The sequence below is a fragment of the Lissotriton vulgaris genome, chromosome 8, assembly GCF_964263255.1.
Source record: "Lissotriton vulgaris chromosome 8, aLisVul1.2, whole genome shotgun sequence".
NCBI classification, from domain to species: Eukaryota; Metazoa; Chordata; class Amphibia; order Caudata; family Salamandridae; genus Lissotriton; species Lissotriton vulgaris.
Genome location: NC_141696.1, coordinates 855297100 through 855319394, shown reverse-complemented (window position 1 = coordinate 855319394; position 22295 = coordinate 855297100).

The window sequence follows — 22295 nt, the reverse complement described above, 5'->3', positions numbered from 1 at the left end:
TGGGTTGTACTTAGGGTGAGGCCAAGTTTAAGTTTTAGTCCCTGACAGTAAATGAGACACAACTACAAAACTCACCCTCTTGAAAGAAAAAGCCGGAAGTGGTGATGTGGCCAACGCCCGAGGGGGCGAAATATGGGTGATGAACTTTATTCGCGTAGTTTGATGGTTCCTATAGGTATACATAATATGTATCATAAATGGTAATAAACAGAGACAGTAATGTATATCGTGCCACAAAAACCCCGATGGGGGCTGATATCCATAGGAAGAAAACGTAGATCAGTACTCATACCTTAGTGTGGTCATAAGGAGGCCATAACCGGGAGGAGAAGAGATTGAAGCTGTGGCGCTCAAATTAGGGTTGACAGGCGGATACACCTGTAGAGGGAGTGAAGACAAACCAAGGGGTGTGGTGTAATCCTCCTTTTTTCTATTTCGGTGTATTTTAGAGAAGGGAATTGATCGGTATGAGACGCGAGATAATTTACCTGACTAGATTCCTGTGGTTCCCGGCGCCGTTTTTCAAAGACGGTCACCTGACAGGAAGTGGGGACGTCTTTTATGCTTTACTTCCGTTTTTTTCTTTTCTCTGTTCTTAAAGAACTAGAGCGGCGAAGTGTAAAGCTTCAAGTTGAAACTTGACTGTGTTTAGAAGAAATACTAAAAACTCCATTTTGTGGAGTAAGTGAACAACTGGTGATGGGATTGATGGAAGAAATACCAGTTTGTCATCAAGTCGGAGTTCTGACATGGAGTGCAGTTAATAAGGAAACCAAGAATCAGTGAGCGGTGGTGAGACAGAGGTTAATTAAGCTGATTCCTGGTTCTGAGGATAGGGGTATTTAGAGTTATCTGGTGTGTCAATCAGCAGGCGATTTAACAACAAAGTACATGATTGTAAAACAAAGTTATCAAGTGAGTATATATAGTTAAGTAAACACAGTTCAACAAACAACAAATAACAATAAGACGATAAGACAGGCGTTTGTATCCACATATTTTCAAAGACATGGTGTGGTATAGTAGTAGGGTTGTGTCTTTATGAGAACATTTTTGCTATTGTTGTAATGTGGAGTTGGGTTTATAGCATTGTAAATGTCTGTATGGACTTGTCCTAGTTTAGTTACCTAAGAAATATTGCATCTCAGGGTCGTAGTTCAAACCGAATTCTATGCTGCGCAGACGCATAATCCAAGTCGCTTCTTTGCGTCTTAGAGCCAGCTCACGGTTTCCACCCCTTATGTGGATGGGTACTGTTTCAATGCCATAGAAACTGATGCGGAAATCTTCAATGGTTGATTGACATTTGGCTACATGTAGGGCAACAGGATACTTAGGGTCTTGTTTTTGTATTGCTCTCATGTGTTCAGAGATCCTGTCCTTTAAACACCTTATTGTGCTGCCCACATACTGTTTACCGCATTGACACTCATTTATGTATATTACATATTTCGTAGTGCAGTTGATGTTCACTCTGATGTCATATGTGTCTCCATTTGGACCATTGAATTTCGTTGTCTTATGTTTCGCCCATTTACACATTACACAAAAGCCGCATTTGAAGAACCCTTTACTGCGTTGTGTCAGCCAGTCCGGAGTTGTGTCTGTTCGTGGAACAGTGGGACTGAGTCTGTTTCTCAGAGTTCTTCCTCTGCGGAAAGTTATTTGGGGAATTGGAGGAATTAGATCCTTAAGTACTGGATCATTCTTTAGCAGACTCCAGTGTTTGGTCATGCTGGTGCGAATTGATCTGTGTAGACTATTAAATTCAGTGATCATCCTCACTGTGGAGTCTTTCGCCTTGTTAGAGTTGTTGCATTTTAGTGTCTCTGGTCTCGTGATTTTAGTTAATCTCTTTTTGGCTGTGGACAGGATGGATTGGGGGTATCCACGTCTTTCGAATCTCCGTTCCATGTCTTGTACAGTTTCTGCCAGGTCGCTGTCCTTGCTGCAGTTTCTCCTGGCTCTGAGAAATTCACCAAAAGGTATGGATCTGATCTGGTGTGGCGGATGATAGCTGTCAGCTCGAAGAATGGCATTACATGACGTGGGCTTCCTGTATAGTTTACTGTGTAATTTGTTGTCAAGGACGTAGAATTCCAAGTCTAGAAACTCCATTTTGGTTTTACTCGACTTCATAGTAAAGTTCAATTCCCAGTCGTTGTGGTTAAGGTGATCAAAGAAGCTTTGGAGTAGTTCGTCTGAGCCTGTCCACAGTAAGATACAGTCATCAATATAACGTCCCCAAAATTTCCACGAACAGACACAACTCCGGACTGGCTGACACAACGCAGTAAAGGGTTCTTCAAATGCGGCTTTTGTGTAATGTGTAAATGGGCGAAACATAAGACAACGAAATTCAATGGTCCAAATGGAGACACATATGACATCAGAGTGAACATCATCTGCACTACGAAATATGTAATATACATAATTGAGTGTCAATGCGGTAAACAGTATGTGGGCAGCACAATAAGGTGTCTAAAGGACAGGATCTCTGAACACATGAGAGCAATACAAAAACAAGACCCTAAGTATCCTGTTGCCCTACATGTAGCCAAATGTCAATCAACCATTGAAGATTTCCGCATCAGTTTCTATGGCATTGAAACAGTACCCATCCACATAAGGGGTGGAAACCGTGAGCTGGCTCTAAGACGCAAAGAAGCGACTTGGATTATGCGTCTGCGCAGCATAGAATTCGGTTTGAACTACGACCCTGAGATGCAATATTTCTTAGGTAACTAAACTAGGACAAGTCCATACAGACATTTACAATGCTATAAACCCAACTCCACATTACAACAATAGCAAAAATGTTCTCATAAAGACACAACCCTACTACTATACCACACCATGTCTTTGAAAATATGTGGATACAAACGCCTGTCTTATCGTCTTATTGTTATTTGTTGTTTGTTGAACTGTGTTTACTTAACTATATATACTCACTTGATAACTTTGTTTTACAATCATGTACTTTGTTGTTAAATCGCCTGCTGATTGACACACCAGATAACTCTAAATACCCCTATCCTCAGAACCAGGAATCAGCTTAATTAACCTCTGTCTCACCACCGCTCACTGATTCTTGGTTTCCTTATTAACTGCACTCCATGTCAGAACTCCGACTTGATGACAAACTGGTATTTCTTCCATCAACCCCATCACCAGTTGTTCACTTACTCCACAAAATGGAGTTTTTAGTATTTCTTCTAAACACAGTCAAGTTTCAACTTGAAGCTTTACACTTCGCCGCTCTAGTTCTTTAAGAACGGAGAAAAGAAAAAAACGGAAGTAAAGCATAAAAGACGTCCCCACTTCCTGTCAGGTGACCGTCTTTGAAAAACGGCGCCGGGAACCACAGGAGGGGGAACGAATCTAGTCAGGTAAATTATCTCGCGTCTCATACCGATCAATTCCCTTCTCTAAAATACACCGAAATAGAAAAAAGGAGGATTACACCACACCCCTTGGTTTGTCTTCACTCCCTCTACAGGTGTATCCGCCTGTCAACCCTAATTTGAGCGCCACAGCTTCAATCTCTTCTCCTCCCGGTTATGGCCTCCTTATGACCACACTAAGGTATGAGTACTAATCTACGTTTTCTTCCTATGGATATCAGCCCCCATCGGGGTTTTTGTGGCACGATATACATTACTGTCTCTGTTTATTACCATTTATGATACATATTATGTATACCTATAGGAACCATCAAACTACGCGAATAAAGTTCATCACCCATATTTCGCCCCCTCGGGCGTTGGCCACATCACCACTTCCGGCTTTTTCTTTCAAGAGGGTGAGTTTTGTAGTTGTGTCTCATTTACTGTCAGGGACTAAAACTTAAACTTGGCCTCACCCTAAGTACAACCCACACTCACTAAGAAACGTGTTATAATTACCGCTATAACACGAAATGCGTGTTTTTAACAAACACGTGATACTTTGCGTTTGGTGTTCTGATAAAATGTATAGGTGCTTCCTTAAAGCATACTTCTTTGATAAATTTCCTCCTTTTCCGTGTCGGCGTATACAGTGACCAGTGACGTACGGAATGATCATCGTCTCTATAGAAATTGTTGACACTACCCCTTGGCTCTACAACAATTCATTATTTGGAGCATATTTTACGTGTCCGAAATACCATGAGATGAGCGTTAGGGTTCTGTCTATCTATCCATTACTTTCGTGTAAATCGACAAGGTCCATAAAGTAATATAAATCCTTCTAAACATATTAACACCCCTCTCTTCATTTACAACAGTACTATTTACTTCTGCCTGGTGTACTTGATAAAATTGTTGATATATTCCACAAAAGTTTTTGTAAATATATTTGTTCAAATAAACTCACTAAATAGTCACTACAAGTCACATTGGGGTGTGTACCTGATAACAAGCACAGACACTTTTTACTCAACTTCGCCACCTTTGTAGTTTTAATTTTAATTTTTTCTTCGCACACTGGTCAGTGTGGCTGCATTTAAAAAGTAGCAATTCTTTAGAATGTTGAAGTTACATCCACGCAAACTGTATACTTACGATAAAAAGATTATCACCATTCACCTACACTGAAGTCACCAGTACAACAGATTTCAAGTCACTCTTGTATGACACAATGTCACTCCATGGCATGCCCGATTTTTTGTCACCAAGGGTTCACCAACCACTTTTTCATTTTCACTCATGTAGAACAACCATACAAATGCGTCTTTTGTATCTATACCCAGCCCTGAAGATTCGCAGTCTGTTTCCCTGCGATGAAACACGTGTTGGCCAGAACAAGAGGAACAATAAACTGTTTTTTTATACCAAGGATTCTACTTCATTGAAATTCCTTTCTCGGCACTTTGCAATCTATTGACTTTGAAACACTGTCGATGTGCACATTTTACTGATGTTACCACAACTAGAAATTACTCAGACTCTATTGTTAATTTCCTAGTGCAGGGGCTTTTGTTGTTTTTAAGCCTAAATAACTGGACTGGAAACGCTAGAAGGAATTCTACGTCGTTCCACCTTCTAAGGTACAAACTTTTCCGTATAACATCGTTTACTATGTTTTGAATTGGAGATGTGTATACATTTAGAGTAGAAGCAAAATATTATTTCTTAATTCATTTACAGCCATTCGCACCCATAAGTGCATAAATGCGGTGTTACTACTCCACAGATATCAAACAAAACTAAAAAGGTAAACTTCAATGGTAGTAGACATTAAAGTAAAAAAAGTGAGTCTAAAACCAGCGCCCTGTTTTTTTAATAGGATCAATAACTTCCGGTTTGAATTTTGATGATAATGTTCGACATGGAGTTTACACTGCAAGCTTTTTCTAAGAAACACAGTTCTTGTAGAAAAGAATAGATATTTTTTGCACTGACATAATGAATTGTTACTATTTAAAACTGAAGCTGGTCAACCTTTGAATAGATTATCAGAAACATTGAATAACTAGAATATGTAGCCTTGCTGGTTAAATTGAGGCCGAAATGTGACACTTGATCAAATGTATAAACAAGGAAAAATGTTTAAGTAGTATAACTAATGATTATAAACGTATTTTATTTACAGAAAGGCCCCCGAAGAAGGGACTGGGTCCTGAAATGCATCGGGCCAACCACTTCTCAACTGTCATGTAATAACTAGTTTTTGGGATGTGTTAGAGTGTGTACATGATCACACCAAAGATTCAATGTATAGGAAATGTATATTTAGAGAAGAATAATTGTCACATACACTTGATTGATGAAATAATGCAAAAGAGAAAATGATGAAATAAGGTGAATAAAACCGAATGAAAATAATTTAAAACTGTGTGAAACTAGCTTTAAATTTGTATAGTAGTATAAACAATACAGCTGTGCATCAGGTTAGGGAGTAAACTGTATTTACTACCAATTTCTTGAGGTTTCTGAACACAGGGGACAGGCAGCCCCTTGATACCTGGTAGCACGCAATAGATGGAATAGTTAAGACAAACTTAAACTATAAACAATAAATAAGAAAAGGAAAATAAAGGTGTGCCAAGTGCCAATTCTATCTTCAATTTCTCACACAGTAATGAGCCATACTGGCTCTAGACAGTTACAAGCAATAATTGACCCTTAAAGTCATGTGTATTGATCATCTCACGCAGTATACATAGAGAGGGGATTTGGGTCACCACCATCAGCCACTGCTTCCTGGAAGTGTTCGACGCATTTTGAATCATCCCACCGGATAGCCATATTGTCCTTGGTGCGTCAGTTTTCTTAAATAATGGCATTTTGAAGCTTTATGTCTGAGTCCAAATTGCGAAGGGGCGAAGAGTATGTCTGCAACCACCATGATATGCACAATACCCAGACACTTCATGGAGCAGGGGCATGGTGTGTGCTTAATCAGCATGAGGTTGGAGACAGCAGTGTAATTCCAACACGAATAGTACGTTTAGTCTCTTTTTTGTGCTTGTCATAGATGCGACATCTGTGGTGTGCACAGCCTGCACTGTACTTGCATTATAGCTTACCGTCCAACAGCCCAGCAAAGAAATCCATCTCAGCCCTAACATACAGCATATCACTCCTGCATGGCGCTGTGCAGGCCCAAAACACCAGTGTGAGTACCTGCAGCCTGTATGGCGCTAACAGCTGAAACAGCCTTTGTCATGGTCTCCGGCATTGAGTTCCACTTGGGCTACACTTGTGTTTTTTTGTATCAGGTAGCAGGAGTGGTTATTATTTTGCTGATTGTGCCCCAAGCTGCAATTGGGTCCAGTCTATTTAGTCCACCAGGATTTTTCACTTTTCATCACCCGGCTTTTGGACCTTTGCGGTTGGTTGGTCTAATGCAAGCTGATTTCCCTGTAATTGGACTGAGAATGTTTTCCACCTGTGTCCCTTTTTAAGATGAGGCAGCTACAGCACAGCTAAGGTAAGGGGCACTGTGTGGTGACACGTGAACATGAGCATGTGCGCATGTGTGCGGGCGGCACATGTGAGACTACCACCATGCACACAGATGCCTGTATGGTATGGGCTGCGCTTGTGAGACTACCATCAAGCACACAGGTGGAGTGGTACAGAAGGGATGTACAAGAATAGGTGCTGACATGTGGTAAGACTTATAATATCAGTGGGCATTCATAGATAGGTCAGTCGGGTTCACTGGAAAACCTCTAGTGTTTTCACTGTATTATGCTTATAAGTGAAATTAGTAAAACTCATTAGACGGTTTTAGTGTGGAAAGGATGCATGTGGTTGATCATTTATGGCTTCAAGGTAATCTTTTATATTGAAAAGTGTTTTTGAGGAGAGGAAAGGCAAAGTGTGCCTATTTGCACATGAAAAACAAAATTTGTCAAGGAGATGAAATTCAAGGAGCATTAGAATCTAAAAGTAGCCTAGAATCCCTAATCACCATATAAGTATTTTAAGCATCTGCCTAATCACTGGTGCACTCCAGGCTCAACTACATCAACTTCTTATTGTCCTGGCATTCCCAGAATCTACCTGTACCCACTAGAAACAGCCCTCAGCAAGGAAGCTCAACAAATACCTGACATCAGAAGGTCAGACCACAATGCCCCAATCAACATAAAATGGCTCCCTGATGAGGCTAGAAGCTTATTCAAGCTGGTCTCTATTTCCACAAGGCCATACATGGGAGAATTACCAATTAGCCAGCCTGCAAACTGATCATCTCACATAGCTCCTGCTCACTCCAAAGTCTAGAATCTTTCTTTAACAAAAACATGAAGTTTTAAGCAGTCCATCTCAAGAAGTGCTCCAGAATCTGGAACTCCTGTTATGACACTTTCAGGAACCTCAAGGATTGATTGACCTTTTTTTACCACTCCTTTCAACATGAAAGGTCAGTGGCGGCTCCTCCGCTAAGGTGGAGGAGTGCAGCCCCACTGCTTGAACTGCAAGCTGAATACAGGAAATAAAATTATAATAATGTTCATTATTAACATTTTGTTTTCTGTATTCAGCTTGAAGCTGACAACAGGGGGGCACAAGGCGAGGAGTGGTGGCAGCACCTAAAGTGCATATGATGGTTTAGCTGGCCATCTCGGGATGGTCAAAGCATCATGCGCATTCTGCATGTTCTCCACGCAGGCTATTTTACAGCCTGCGTGGAGGACATGCACAGCCTGCAACCTCTGTCTGAGTGCCAAACCACCACGCTCACACCAATCACAGCGCTGCTAAGGCAGCATTGTGATTGGTCAGGGGATTCTGGAAGGCTGTGTGCTTCCTGAGAAGGAGGGCGGAGGGCGGAGGAAAAAGAGGCGGCGGCCAGTGGTATAAGTAAGTGCTTTAAAAAATATTGGATTATTTCCCACCCCCTCCCTCCTTTCCCCCGCCTCACCACCCCTGTTCGGTAGCAGCCGCTACTGTGAAAGGTGCTATACTTGTTTGCAATTCAGTGACCAAGTATACAGGGGTGACAAACCTCGCTGCACTGGAGATTATGCTGACTAATGTTCTAATCTCAGTTTACACTCAAATACCGATACTGGCTGTTATCTATCTAGGCGTATAAAGATTATGTTTCCAATCTAATACTCACAAACATGTACAGCACAAAGTATTGGCATACAGTGTAACTTAATTATGTTTTCTATTGTACACCATGTACCATTTCTACAGCATATCGTGTAAAAACCTCTGTGTCCTGTGCTCTCTAGTGAATCTGTGCTAAAAATTTGTTAAATAAATACGGTGGGAATTCAGGTTAAAAGTTGCTGACAACTTTAAAGACAGTCATGAATTTATGGCATGGACATCATGGGACATACTAAAAGAACAGCATCCACCTGCAAGTTGGCAACTGAGGATCACAAAGTCCCAGTCAGAAATACATTAAGTTTCAGTTTTCCTGTAGATAAACTGTGAACAGCCGCCTCATATTAATTTCAACTGGGTTATTCTTCTTTGCTTTATTTATAACACTTGTTCCACTTTTTCTGATTTCTTCAGTTTTTGTAATATAATTTAGGTCATATTTTAATTTGTTAATTAAATTTGATTCGGGCATTTATGCCTTCAGGCCTGGAGTGATAGCAAAGTTGTCTGCAAGACATATTGTTACCCGTTAGAAATTTATAAGACCCAAGCCAGGGGAGGAGCACTTTATGGGGTCGAACTCTGGGGGCATGTTAGCGTTAATCCACTCACTTTGACTGAGAATGAGACGCCTCTTAAGACTCCCCAAGAGTACCCCACCCTCCCTTTGCGACTCGACCTGGGCACGGTCTCTATTTTGGACATATCTGCTAATCGCCCCCTTTTCTTCTAGAGACGGCTTTGGAGCACGCCGAGCTCTCCAGTTATAGAGAGGAACTCAAGGACCTGCTATCTATTTTGGGGGTGGGGAAGATTCCCTGGATCACGCATGTTAGAAACCTTTGGTACGGAATAGGGAGGCCAGATATCTGGCTACTACCAGAATAGACATGTCCCTACATCTAAAAATCCCTTGCATCTGCCCTTAAGGATTACGGCTTGGCTAGTCTATCACGAAATAGCACTTTAGGAGTTCTGAGTTCCAGATTCTTGGAGGTTAAGTCCGTTTATCACTTTGAGCAGTTCCTTGATCAAATACAGCCTCTTTTGGCCAAGAAACTATATCTGCAATTCAGATATGGAACACTCCCACTTAGGGCCTACACTAACAAGTGGATAGGCGCACTCACCCCTGTCCAGGGTTCCCCAGGGTGCGACGCTAGTGTAGAGTCTGATTTGCATGTTTTGCTATTCTGCCCTTTATATAAAAAGGCCAGAGTTAAATGGATTGTCCAATTATGTAAGAACCTAGGCCTTAGGAACTATCTCGAGGTGTATAGACTTCTAAAATATGATACATCCTTTTTGATGGCATTTGTCACTTCCAGGTTTCTATTTTCCATGTGGTATATTAGAAGTGCAAAGATTAAATTAATGGGATCAGGGAGACGCGTAGTATCTGCCTCCCCCCTACAGACTTGAAAAGTGGGATGTCTATTGGTTAAAGTCTCAGCCTATATTATGTAACTACATGATTATTAAATGTACTGTTCGCTGTTTTTTATTTGATTTTAGGGCATTTAATTTGATGGTTTTAACTTTACAATTAACCTGTTTGAGACTTAATTGCGATATCATATGTATTTAATGTTGCTTTTTATTGCTGTTGGTTATGGAATACCTAGATTTTGCTTTTTGTTGAAGTTTTTGTATTGCTTTTATGGCCGTAAGGCCGATAATAAAGCTTTCTTGATTGACTGACTGACATATTGTTACCAATACCTTAATGTATTTATAGAGCGACGTTTGGCTCTACCCCAGATGAGCATTCTGACCCCATATTCTCTTTTTGGATATATCCTTCCATCTGCTGTTATTTACATCTAAAAAGTAGACCCAGTCTTCACACATTCAATTCTTTATATCATACATATTTTGCATGTATAAAAAACAATTATTTTCTATTTTTTTTCAGTAAATCAGACTTTTTGTTAGTGCTCTCTCCATAGCAGGACTTATGTGCTTGGTTTTTTCAGCTCGATGCAGCCCTCAGGGGGTGAGGCAGAGACATCAATGTCAGTGTGGCAGAATATAAAATTTGTTTCTGCTCCTGGCTGTTTCTCCTTATTGCTGATACTTTTTTAAAACATTTGAGTTTTTGGAAGATTCTATAATGATGCTTCACATAGCATCCATACTTTGTTTCACATAAAAACGAAACAAAATTGTACAGAAGGCTCCCTTGCATGCATTCTGGTATTGTTATTGTTTCTTTCTGCGACTACGGTCGCAAGACGGGAGTGCCTTGTTTATTATGGTCTTACATTTCATGAATGCAAGACTATAGTTCAGATTTCCTTACCATCTACCTTTATTTAACATAGAAACAAAAAAGGACTATATTCGACCAAAAACCTAGTGGGCAAAATTAAGCTACCCAAAGACTTCTGCAGAGATTTATTTAGAAATGTTTATTTGAATGTTCTAATCAAAAATGCCCGTCCAGGACAACGTTTTTTGTCAGTCAAAAAAAGCTTTTCCACTGTAAAGCTTTTTTCCAGCACGTGTTTTGCGATAACTATTTGTCTCTTCAGGGCAACTCACTGTATAATCAAATAGTTCACAAGCATATAGAAGGCTTCACTCAAAGGCATTTGACACCCGTGAGGGGTGTGGTAATCTGCAGCTTCAGAATCAATGTTCTGTTAAGTAGCGGCTCCTCCATGTGGGCGGAGGAGCGTCACCCCACTGCTTTCTCGCAGTGTGAGAAGCAGAAACATAAAATGGTTTTACAAATATCATTTTATGTTTCTGCTTCTTCCACTAGGTAAAAGCAGAAGTGTTTGGTTGGGGTGGGCGGGTGGTCTGGGCTGCTCTAGGGCAGGAGAGGAGTGATTTGCCCACTGCTGAGGGCGCTGATTGTTTGTTAAGCCCTCTGGGGCTGACCAAACCAGTCATACGCACTCTGACTTTACTCCATGTAGGGCAGCCTAGATGGAGAAAATGGCCTCCCCATAAACACCTGTCTGGTCAGCGTCCTGACCAAGCACAACACTGCCATTGCAGCATTGTGATTGGCTTAGGGGAGGGGAGGGAGGCTTCCTGCTTCCAGGAGAGGAGCAGACACAAATTGGGACCCGGCCGGCATAGATAAGTACATTTTCTTTTTTTCAATATTAAACCTCCTCCCCACACACGTGTCATGCCGCCACGACTGGTTATGTTACAAGACCATAATATACAAAAAGGCACCTTCAATAGATTCCTGCTTTCATTCCTATGTAAAACAAAGTTCTAAAAGGCCCTTCACCTTTCAGATGTAATTGCAACCAGGCAAAGATTTGCACAAATATGCACTTGTTCATGCCTGTGCATGTAAGTATTAAAAAATGATTGCCACGCATATTGTCTTTGGCAATGCTTGTTCATTTTTATAACTGCATTACCATATGGTAGGTATGTTACAGATAAAACATCATACAGTTCTATTGACTTACACACTCAGGGGCTTATTTACAAGCTCCTTGCGCTGCAGGTGAATCACCTTTTGTGACGTACCAGCGGCGCAATTTAGTCCCCCTTATTTACAAGGACACATAAAGCCACCCTGCGTGGCTTTTCGTGTCTTTGTAAATACGGCCCCATTGCACGCAAAACTTTGTGTGAAAAGGTTGCTCAATGGGTGTTCCCATGCAACACCTATGGCTTCTGCCACATTTCCAGATTTACAAGAAACCGCAAACCTAGAAATGCGTCAGAATGCTACGCTTCCCCAGGGGCGGCATTGTGAGGCGCAACGTGGAGAAATGTATTAATTTCTCCTCGTTTTATTTCTCCTGCTATGTGTACTGCATTCTGCAGCATACATACAGTGAGAAAATCACCTCTTGTGATTGTTTATGTGCAGTTTTATTAAAAAAATATGTTTTGCAACTTCTATGTATGCTAATGCAGCACACATAGAAGTTTCAAAATGCCATTTCAGATTGTTTATGCGCAGGAAGGGACTACTTTCTGCACATAAACAGTCACCCCGTGACGCAGGCACCCTTGCACCATGGTGCAAGAGTGTCTGCATCAGCGCATGGCAGCTAATCGTGCACAAGTGCAGGGGAGAGAAAAGGGATCCGCCATATCGTTGTAGATATGACGCTTCCCTGTGCTTCGGAATGAACACAGCATGGCTCAGCCAAATGACTTGCAGCACCGCGCTGGGTTAACTCTTTGGAAATAAGGCCCTCGGCTTCCAAAGGAAAACTATGGTTATACTCAGTAAAAACCTGTCAATAGTAGCTGATTTTGAAGTAGTGTGAGAGCTAAAAGCCTGAAAAGAAAATCCTAAAGTGGGATTTTCTTTCTGAAAATAAAAAAGATAATGGCCAGCTAACCATGGTAGCCATCTCCCATGGCGAGGAGGGGCATTTAGCCTTTTTACCGTGCCTTTCCGATAGGGTATGCTTGGCAGTGACGGACAGTAAAAAAAACACAACTATGTGTCTGACGATCCTAATTGGCCAGACAGACTTATAGCCAATTCTCCGATGGCCTCACTCAGTTAGGCCGTGGGATAAGTTTGGCCACAGCAGAGTCGGAGTAGTCACTGCTGTGGCCAAACTATGGTCCATCCACTCTTAAATTGTGCAGTCGCAGCACTATGTTGGTGTGGAGTTAACAACATCAGACGGAGGTTCCTCTCTGCCAACTTATAAATTAGGCCCTTAGCTGTATCTCCAGTCTGGACTGCGATCGCTCTACTCATAGGCAACCTGATTGATTTTGCACAGCAGACTTCTTTAATTTCAACATCAGTTGAAGATTGAGCAGCTCAACCTCAGGGTCAAGAGCTAAACAGCTTATCAGTAACTCTCATCACCTGACAATTCTAGAATCAACCCCTTTATTTTTAGCAACCCAAGTATTCAAGCCTCCTAGAAAATCTATAGCATATTGAGTTATTACAGTCGCCAGTAGACATCTGGATCTGTATGGAGCTCAGTGCAAATTGTCTATCTCATCTATCTAAGCATCCATACGTTTATTTAAACATGATCTTTCACCTGCCCACCTGACTCTCAGGCTGCCTACGCATCCATACATCTATCGTCAATTTAGTAAGGACCTCAAGATCTGGCTCTTCGACTGACCTGCAGAAACGACCCCCCCAGCGCCCTGAAGACCCGTCTCTTTGTGCGCGCATACCTGTAGTTGTGCTCTGCCTTTTTTGATCTGTTTTTGGTAGGCGCCTTGATACCTTCGGGTTTTATTCGCGCTATATAAATTACTTTCAATTCAATTACTTTCAATTCAGCGCATTGAAACCCTCCCGGGTGATTAGCAACGCTCTATAACATGGGTACTCACAAACTTTCTCTCGGGGGCCAAATTTACAGTGTGGTTTGTGTCCGAGGGCCGCACCGTTGGGGGCGGGGTCAGTGGGGAAGGGGCGGGGCTAGAACAACAAAAAAACTGTGACCATGAGGTTGATCATAGGTCCCTGCAGCGGATGCCTTCGTCCACTGAGCCACCAGACCCGGCACACACACATCTCTCTCTCTCTCTCTCCCTCGCCCTATGACTCTCTGTCTCCCTCTGACTCTCTGTCTCCCTCTGACTCTCTGTCTCCCTCTGACTCTCTCACTCCCTCTCACTCTCTCACTCCCTCTCACTCTCTCACTCCCTCTCACTCTCTCACTCCCTCTCACTCTCTCACTCCCTCTCACTCTCACTCCCTCTCACTCCCTCTGTCTCCATCTCCCTCTCTCCCTCTGTCTCCATCTCTCCATCTCTCCCTCTGTCTCACTCACTCACTCTTACTCTCTCACTCCCTCCCTCTGTCTCCCTCTCTCCCTCTGTCTCCATCTCTCCATCTCTCCCTCTGTCTCCATCTCTCCATCTCTCCCTCTGTCTCCATCTCTCCCTCTGTCTCCATCTCTCCATCTGTCTCACTCACTCTTACTCTCTCACTCCCTCCCTATGTCTCCCTCCCTCTGTCTCCCTCCCTCTCTCTGTCTCCCTCCCTCCCCCTCCCTCGCTCTCCCTCCCTCCCTCCCTCCCTCGCTCTCCCTCCCTCCCTCTCTCCCTCGCTCTCCTTCCCTCCCTCTCCCTGGCTCTCCCTGGCTCTCCCTCCCTCCCTCCCTCGCTCTACTTCCCTCCCTCGCTCTCCATCCCTCGCTCTCCTTCCCTCCCTCGCTCTCCTTCCCTCCCTCCCTCCCTCTCCCTCCCTCCCCTTCCCTCCCTCGCTTTCCTTCCCTCCCTCTCCTTCCCTCCCTCCCTCGCTTTCCCTCCCTCCCTCGCTCTCCTTCCCTCCCTCGCTCTCCCTCCCTCCCTCCCTCGCTCTCCTTCCCTCCCTCGCTCTCCCTCCCTCCCTCCCTCGCTCTCCTTCCCTCCCTCCCTCTCCTTCCCTCCCTCGCTCTCCTTCCCTCCCTCGCTCTCCCTCCCTCCCTCCCTCGCTCTCCCTCCCTCTCTCCCTCGCTCTCCTTCCCTCCCTCTCCCTGGCTCTCCCTCCCTCCCTCGCTCTCCTTCCCTCCCTCCCTCTCCTTCCCTCCCTCGCTCTCCTTCCCTCCCTCGCTCTCCTTCCCTCCCTCGCTCTCCCTCGCTCTCCCTCCCTCCCTCGCTCCCTCGCTCTCCCTCCCTCGCCCTCCCTCCCTCGCTCTCCTTCCCTCCCTCGCTCTCCTTCCCTCCCTCGCTCTCCCTCCCTCCCTCTCCTTCCCTCCCTCGCTCTCCCTCCCTCTCCTTCCCTCCCTCCCTCTCCCTCCCTCCCTCCCTCTCCTTCCCTCCCTCCCTCTCCCTCGCTCTCCTTCCCTCCCTCGCTCTCCTTCCCTCCCTCACTCTCCTTCCCTCCCTCCCTCCCTCTCCCTCCCTCCCTCCCTCTCCTTCCCTCCCTCGCTCTCCTTCCCTCCCTCGCTCTCCCTCGCTCTCCTTTCCTCCCTCGCTCTCCTTCCCTCCCTCGCTCTCCCTCCCCCCACGCTCTCCCTCTCTCCCTCGCTTTCCCCTCCTTCCTTCCCTCCCTCCCTCCGTCTCCCTCCTTTTTTTTTTTTTTAAAGGCTGTCTGCAACCAGAGCTCGACTCAGAGACTCTGCTGCCTGTGGGGGGCGGGCGATTTCCGCCATAGTCAGAATGGGGCTTCAGGGGCCTGAGAGGTGAAAATAGCCCATTAACATGCAAATGGTCTTTGAAAGACCTGTATACAGCACATCAAGACACACATCTATTCTTTGTAAGTGCTGTGATTAAAAGATGCTTCTATTACTTAAAGTCACAGAACTGCATTGAACGATACCAGAAGGCTAGAAGTCCCAGCCAGCCTTGCGAGGATTCGAATTTGTGACCTGCAGATCACTGGTGCATGTCTCAATCGTGAGTGTTTAATTCGCTGAGGGATTCTGTCCGATTAGGTAATCTGAGCACTGACGGGGCCAAAGGCGTCAAGAACTGCGCAGTGCTCCACTGCTCTGACATGGCCAAAAGGGTGTCCCTGTCTGTGTGCCCTCCCCCTCCCGGGCTCTGACAGCTTCCAGGCACGCTCACACAGCCGCATCAAAGCATTTCACAGGTCTTTAGAAGACCATTTGCATGTTAATGAGGCTATTTTCACCTCTCAGGCCCCTGAAGCCCCATTCTGACTATGGCGGAAATCGCCCGCCCCCCACAGGCAGCAGAGTCTCTGAGTCGAGCTCTGGTTGCAGATAGCCTTTTAAAAAAAAAAAACCTCAGGTATGATGTCTGAAAGGCCGTACTATGAGTACCCCTGCTCTATAAGAACCCTGATTGACCCTTAATCCAATATAACTAGTGAAGAGGGCCCTGAAAACATTTTTTTAATCAATGTACTGTATTTCTGGCTTAACTTTTCAACAAAGTCTAGTACAGTTAGACTATTAAGCTAGTCTGTGATCAATTTATCCGCAGACAGTTGTGTTTTAAGAACGCACTTGTGGGAGACTTCGTGAACTGTCATCACATATTTAGTTGTGTGGCTCTAGATTCGCGTTTGCTGTATATTTGGACTAAAGACGTTTGCCAGATGTGGAGAATGGTCTGACAATTTGCCAGTGACGTTTCAGTAAAGCATTGTAACACAAGAAGGGGCAAAGCAACTTTACAGAGCTCGGAATACCATTCCCCACACTGTTGTCTATGACAGTCCACCCAATTTCTATTATTCTTTTCGTTTCTAGCGGTTTCACTTTGGCAGTGCATATTTTTAAATGTTTTATTTGCTTCCCAAATGAAAAGCTCCTTAACTTATCGAACTTTTACATGGTCCAGAAATAATAAGAACGCTCACGTCTCACAAGTAGTTGAAAAAACAATATTCATGATAGAAGTGCTCAATGTGGAGAAGTGTGGCTCACTGGTTAGAGCAGGCAGACCCTGAAGCAGAGGTCAGACCCAGGACCAGGGTTCAATTCCCGACGCAGCAGCTGCTTGAGCCCAATTGTCCACGGACTTGATAATTCTCGCTTCGGTGTCCACTCTAAGCACGGGTTCACACTACACAGCTCTGGGCATTAAGCTTGCTTAATCTCCACAACGGCCACCCCCCCCCCCCCCCCCCCCCCCGCGGGATGCCTGGCTTTCACCTTGGGGATGCCCAGTACGGGTTATCTCACAGGGATAAGCCAGGACGGGTTCCAAATGCAAGCTCCGAGATGCCCTGGGTAAGTCGAGCGCTAGATAAGAACATACATACATACATGTAATAAAATCATTACATGTATATGCTTCCTGTTCCATTCTGTAGTCTTTCAAATAAATAGAAATATATACTCATACTTTGAAAATGTATTACAAATGAGAAATTAGTAAATGAATACACATAAACCATCCAACGAAATATAAAAGTGCAGTGTGAAGCGCATGAACAATCACAAATATTGCATTAAAAGGTGTTAAAATAGTTGCATAATTGCTGTCTCATCAGCGTTTTTGGAAATTTCACAGAGCAATGCCACTGTGGGGTATGTTACTTTTTGTTAAACGACACAGGGAGCACTTGTGGTTAATAATTATAACCCACTGCTGAGGGCTATAGCGGTTGTTTAAGACCCCGACCCAGAGTTATAGGCCCAAGGCAGAAGGTCTATACTGCTTTTAGAACATTTCACCACTGAGGGTAGAATATTCTGAGAAAAGCATGGGAAAAAACAGTAAAACAATAGGAAATAAAATATGTCGATACCAGCCATTTTTGGCTCTGAAACACTTCACTGTCTTCAGTGGAGTTTCCAAGATTTATAAATAGGACCCATGCTATATACCTTTAGGTGTAGGCAGTAGCGGTATTATTAGAAGAATTACTTCTAATCAATATTCCCTTCTGCTAAAGAATAGTTATGAAGGAATGATCGTCAATGAGGTAGAGCACATGACCGCTAATTTAGCATTACCCAATAATTACAGCAAAGATAAGCTAATTTCTTTTTTGAGAATACATTCCTGTATGGAATCTGTATAAGGAGATCAAATACTTGGGGGATAGTGTGCCTATATTTCAGTAGACTCCTATATTCAATCCATAAGAGCTGCAATGAAAGCGTGTAGAGATGTTTTCAGTATTTTGGATTACATTTTGATTTGAGTTAGGATAGCGACTAGCACAGGAGAAGTGGCCAGTTGCTGAAGGGCACTCGTGGTTGTTCATGAGTGCACATGTGACATTGTGTGACAAGATCCACTTTGTGGTTTACTGACTAAATGGTAAGCATGAAAAATTAAAATTTCCCATAGAGGGTTCTGCCTAAAGACAGAGGATAATCTGCCGTCCTAAAGCTCTGGGATCCCACTGAGGTATCCCATAGGCGACCCATGGGTGAAGATGAGTGAAGATGACCTCCCCACTTCACTGAGGTCGACATGCTGTACAACACACCAAGTAGCGTAGACCTAACTAGCTATTGTCATAGTGCCAGATGAGTGTGTGAGAGTTGTTGAAAAGAAAAATGCGTTGGAGCACTATAGTGGAAGTGGTAGGCCTCATACAGATGGGCCAATGTTGGCATACTTTGACACCAGTGACATGAAAGGGAAGTTAAAGGGACCTCTTTATCTTAGGCACCAGTTTAATTTTTCCTTCAGGTCAGCACACTGCGTTCCAACAACCTCAAAATGTTTCAAATTCCCTGCGTATATAAGGCCAGAAGAGGAGACTGTTCCTTTGTCTACTTCATGGCCAGACTTTGGAATTCACTGCTTCTAGCTTTGAGAAGTTAACTTTCTGAAATGACTTTTTGAAAAGGAAGGACAATGATTATTTTTAATTACTTCCTAGCTCTGGTTTCTCCTATTCTGACGTAGCGGCAATCCTTCCGCTAGTGCTGGGACACCTTGCGAGGTAGCCAATCGCTTTAGAAATGTATTGTATTGTAAGTTGAACAGCTAAGGGTTGCAGATGTTGCCTGTTCTAACCTTCTTATTTCCCCTCCAGGATTCCTTTATTCCTGGAATTGTGTTGCTTGATTTCTAAGTTACTTGTATACGTCCATAAGGGATTCAGGTATCCTTTCAATGGACCATGACCCATAGGCCAAGGAAAAGATATTGCCCTAAACCATGGGTACCTGCACACATTTTTCCAGGAGCCACAAAGTTTGGTCGGTGATGCAAACGAGGGCCACAGTAATGCCAGCAAGGTGGTGGTAAAGGGTTGAAGGGGGGTGATTTGTGGTAAGGTGGGTAAAGGGGAGGCAAATCATATACATCTGAATTGCATAATTTTAAACCAAAAACTTGGGATTAATCACTGCTTCTCCAATTAAGTAAATTGTGTGATCCTAGACAACTGTTTTATTTCACTTTCTCTTCTTTTTCTTTATTAACACTTATGAGGATCTTGAAGTACATGACTTCAGGATGTGTGTTGTACAAAACCTTCTCCTGTGTTTAATAAACTATAATGTTGTTAATTATAGTAGGAACCCAGGCCGCTCAAAGAGTGCACATAACAACTGACTTGACTCTTAGTCCACTATTGGTTGTTGTCAATACTTCTAAATGCACTGTTATAATCTGTTGTGCTATGGTGAAACGGTTCTGCATCTTAAAGAAATGCATTTTTTAAACAACAAATAATAAACAAATAATTCCAAATCTCTGTCAGCACATAAGATGAATAGAATTTATTATAGGTCAACCAGATAAATGCAAATACGTACAGTACGGAGACAGTCAGCATAGCCACTGAGTGTCCGAAGAGGAGAAGTTTCTGACAGCTTTTATTGATAAAAATCACAAAGGGTAGAGCGTCATAATACGTGTAAGACAAATTAAGCATTGAATATTTGTCCAATCAGAGGAGGCCTTAGCTGCATTATACCTTTTTTGGTCCGAAATATATTGTTGCTGCCCACTTGTCCGGAGTACGAGACAACTTTGGGGCTTTCTTGCCTAGTGACATGTACAAGCCTTAGTACTTTTCCATTGAAAAGATTGCAATATCTAGCACGTCGATTTCTAAATATTATGTGATGTAACGCTTGCGGCCAAGCTATCATCCTGTGCTGTTCTAATGTACTTCGTGAGCAAGCCTTGCGTTACAAGAGCAGCTTTCTTTCTGTGTCTTGGAAAAGTACAAGCATTTGCCTGATGATATTATGTGAACATTGTGAGGGCCTGGAAATTTAGACATTTGGTATCAGCTCAAAAAGATGGTTTCTACTTTACTCCATCTGATACCAAACCACTAATTCATTTCATGTCTTATCATCATCTCTGTTCCTTCATTACTCAAGTCAGCACTGTGCTTGCGGTGTTCGTATACTTTGCATTTTGGCACACAGCGTGCCCAGCTGGATGCTAAAACTGAAATAAACACTGGGTAAACCTGGATCATTATGCAAAGGGTGATCAGTACTGCTATCCCTATTATAATCACCTCCAATATCCATGATCCCCAGCTACCCAACCATAGCATTATTATCTCCCACATACTTCCAGTATGTATGTTGTGTGCTTCATCCTTAACTTTGTTGATTTTATTGATCACATTATCGATGTTACAACTATTATCACGTATATAGGAACAGCAAGTCTGCTTAATGATGCAGCAGACTCCGCCCTCTTTTGCCAGGATAATGTCTAACACATCGCTGTTCTATATTACTACAGACCTCATGTCGGTAAGCTCCTCAGTGATGTTTCCTAGGGCCGCTGCTATTGAGTCTGCCAAATCCTTAATCATTCTTGCTAGCTCATTTATCCTTATTGTTGTGTATATTATCCCAGCACCAGGTATCATATCATTACTCCAAGTCCTGTAATTACATTGTCTGCCCATTCTGCTGTCCTTCTGGTTCTTCCTGAGGGGTACCCCCGGTGCTCAGCCCCTACTAGGTCAGTAAAATGCGTCATTCAGGGCAGGATGGAAGCCAGGTAGCAGCTGCCGTACAATCCTGGGGGCAGATAGAGATTTACCCTCAGACCACAGACAAAGTGCAATCCTTTGTATCCCACTAATCCTGGTGATGACTGATGATCCCTTTTCCTGACCCATGATATCTTTACTACATGTGAGCAGTGGCTTTCACCTACAAAAATATGTGTACCTTTTTATTTCTCCAATGCTTAATTGCCCCTCCTTTCGCATTCTCTTAGTACTTGTTCACCCCCTGCCATTTCTTGTATAGTGCATCCAAATGTTATGCACATCTTCCATTCTTCCTTTTCCTTGTAGCAGCTGTTGTATTGTTTATGGTTCTTTTGGTGACCATACATGCACAGCTTGCTGCTTAGGGGCATTGCCTTGTCATTCTGGATGTGTGATGGGGCAGTAAGAGGTTGTTCTATTATGAACCTTGGTATCTTTAGATCTAAATGTAGAAGCCTGCAACAAATAATAAACACATAATCCCATCTCTCTGTCAGCACATAAGATTAAGAGAATTTCTTATAGGTCAACCAGATAAATGCATATACGTGCAGCACGGAGACAGTCAGCATAGCCAATGAGTGCCTGAAGAGGAGTAGTTTCTGATAGCTTTTATTGATACAAACCACAAAGGGAAGAGTGTCATAATGCCTGTAAGACAAATTAAGCATTGAATATTTGTCCAATCAGAGGAGGCCTAAGATGCGTTATACCTTTTAATGGTTAGAATTATACTGTTGCTGACCATGTGTCCTGAGTATGTGACAGCTTTGTGGCTTTCCAGTCTAGTGACATGTACCAGCCTTAGTACTTTTCCATAAAAATTATTGCAATATCTAGCAGGTTGCAGGGCTATTTCTAAATATGATATGCTGAAATGCTGACGGCTAAGCTAGCATCATGTGTTGTTCTAATGTACTTCTTGACCTAGCCTTGTGTTATAAGGGCAGATTTCTTTCTGTGCCATGGAAAAGTACAATCATTTGCCTGATGCTTTTATGTCAACTTTATGAGGGCCTGGAAATGTAGACATTTGGTATCAACTCAAAAAGATGGTTTCCACGCTTTCACACTTTTGCTGCAAGATGTCTTTAAAAAATAATGTGTTTCTAAATTTAAGCGGTGCAGGACACCCTCGTAACTTCCTTTCTTTAACTTAAATTAACCTTTAAATAAATGCTTGCCTATTCATTTAACATTTTTTAATGTACCTCCTGAATCAAGTAAACAGCAGCCCATTGCTCCAGGGCTGCTGTTGACCAGGGGTCCGTATGTAAAGGTCAGGAGGGCCACATGTGACCACCAGTCATACTTTGAATATCACTGACCAAAACTAAAAACTAGCCATGCAGGATTCCAGCACCAATAAATGAGACGCCAAAAAACAGCTATTTGATGGCAATCGTCTGGACACATATTACCTTCGTGATTCCCAAGAT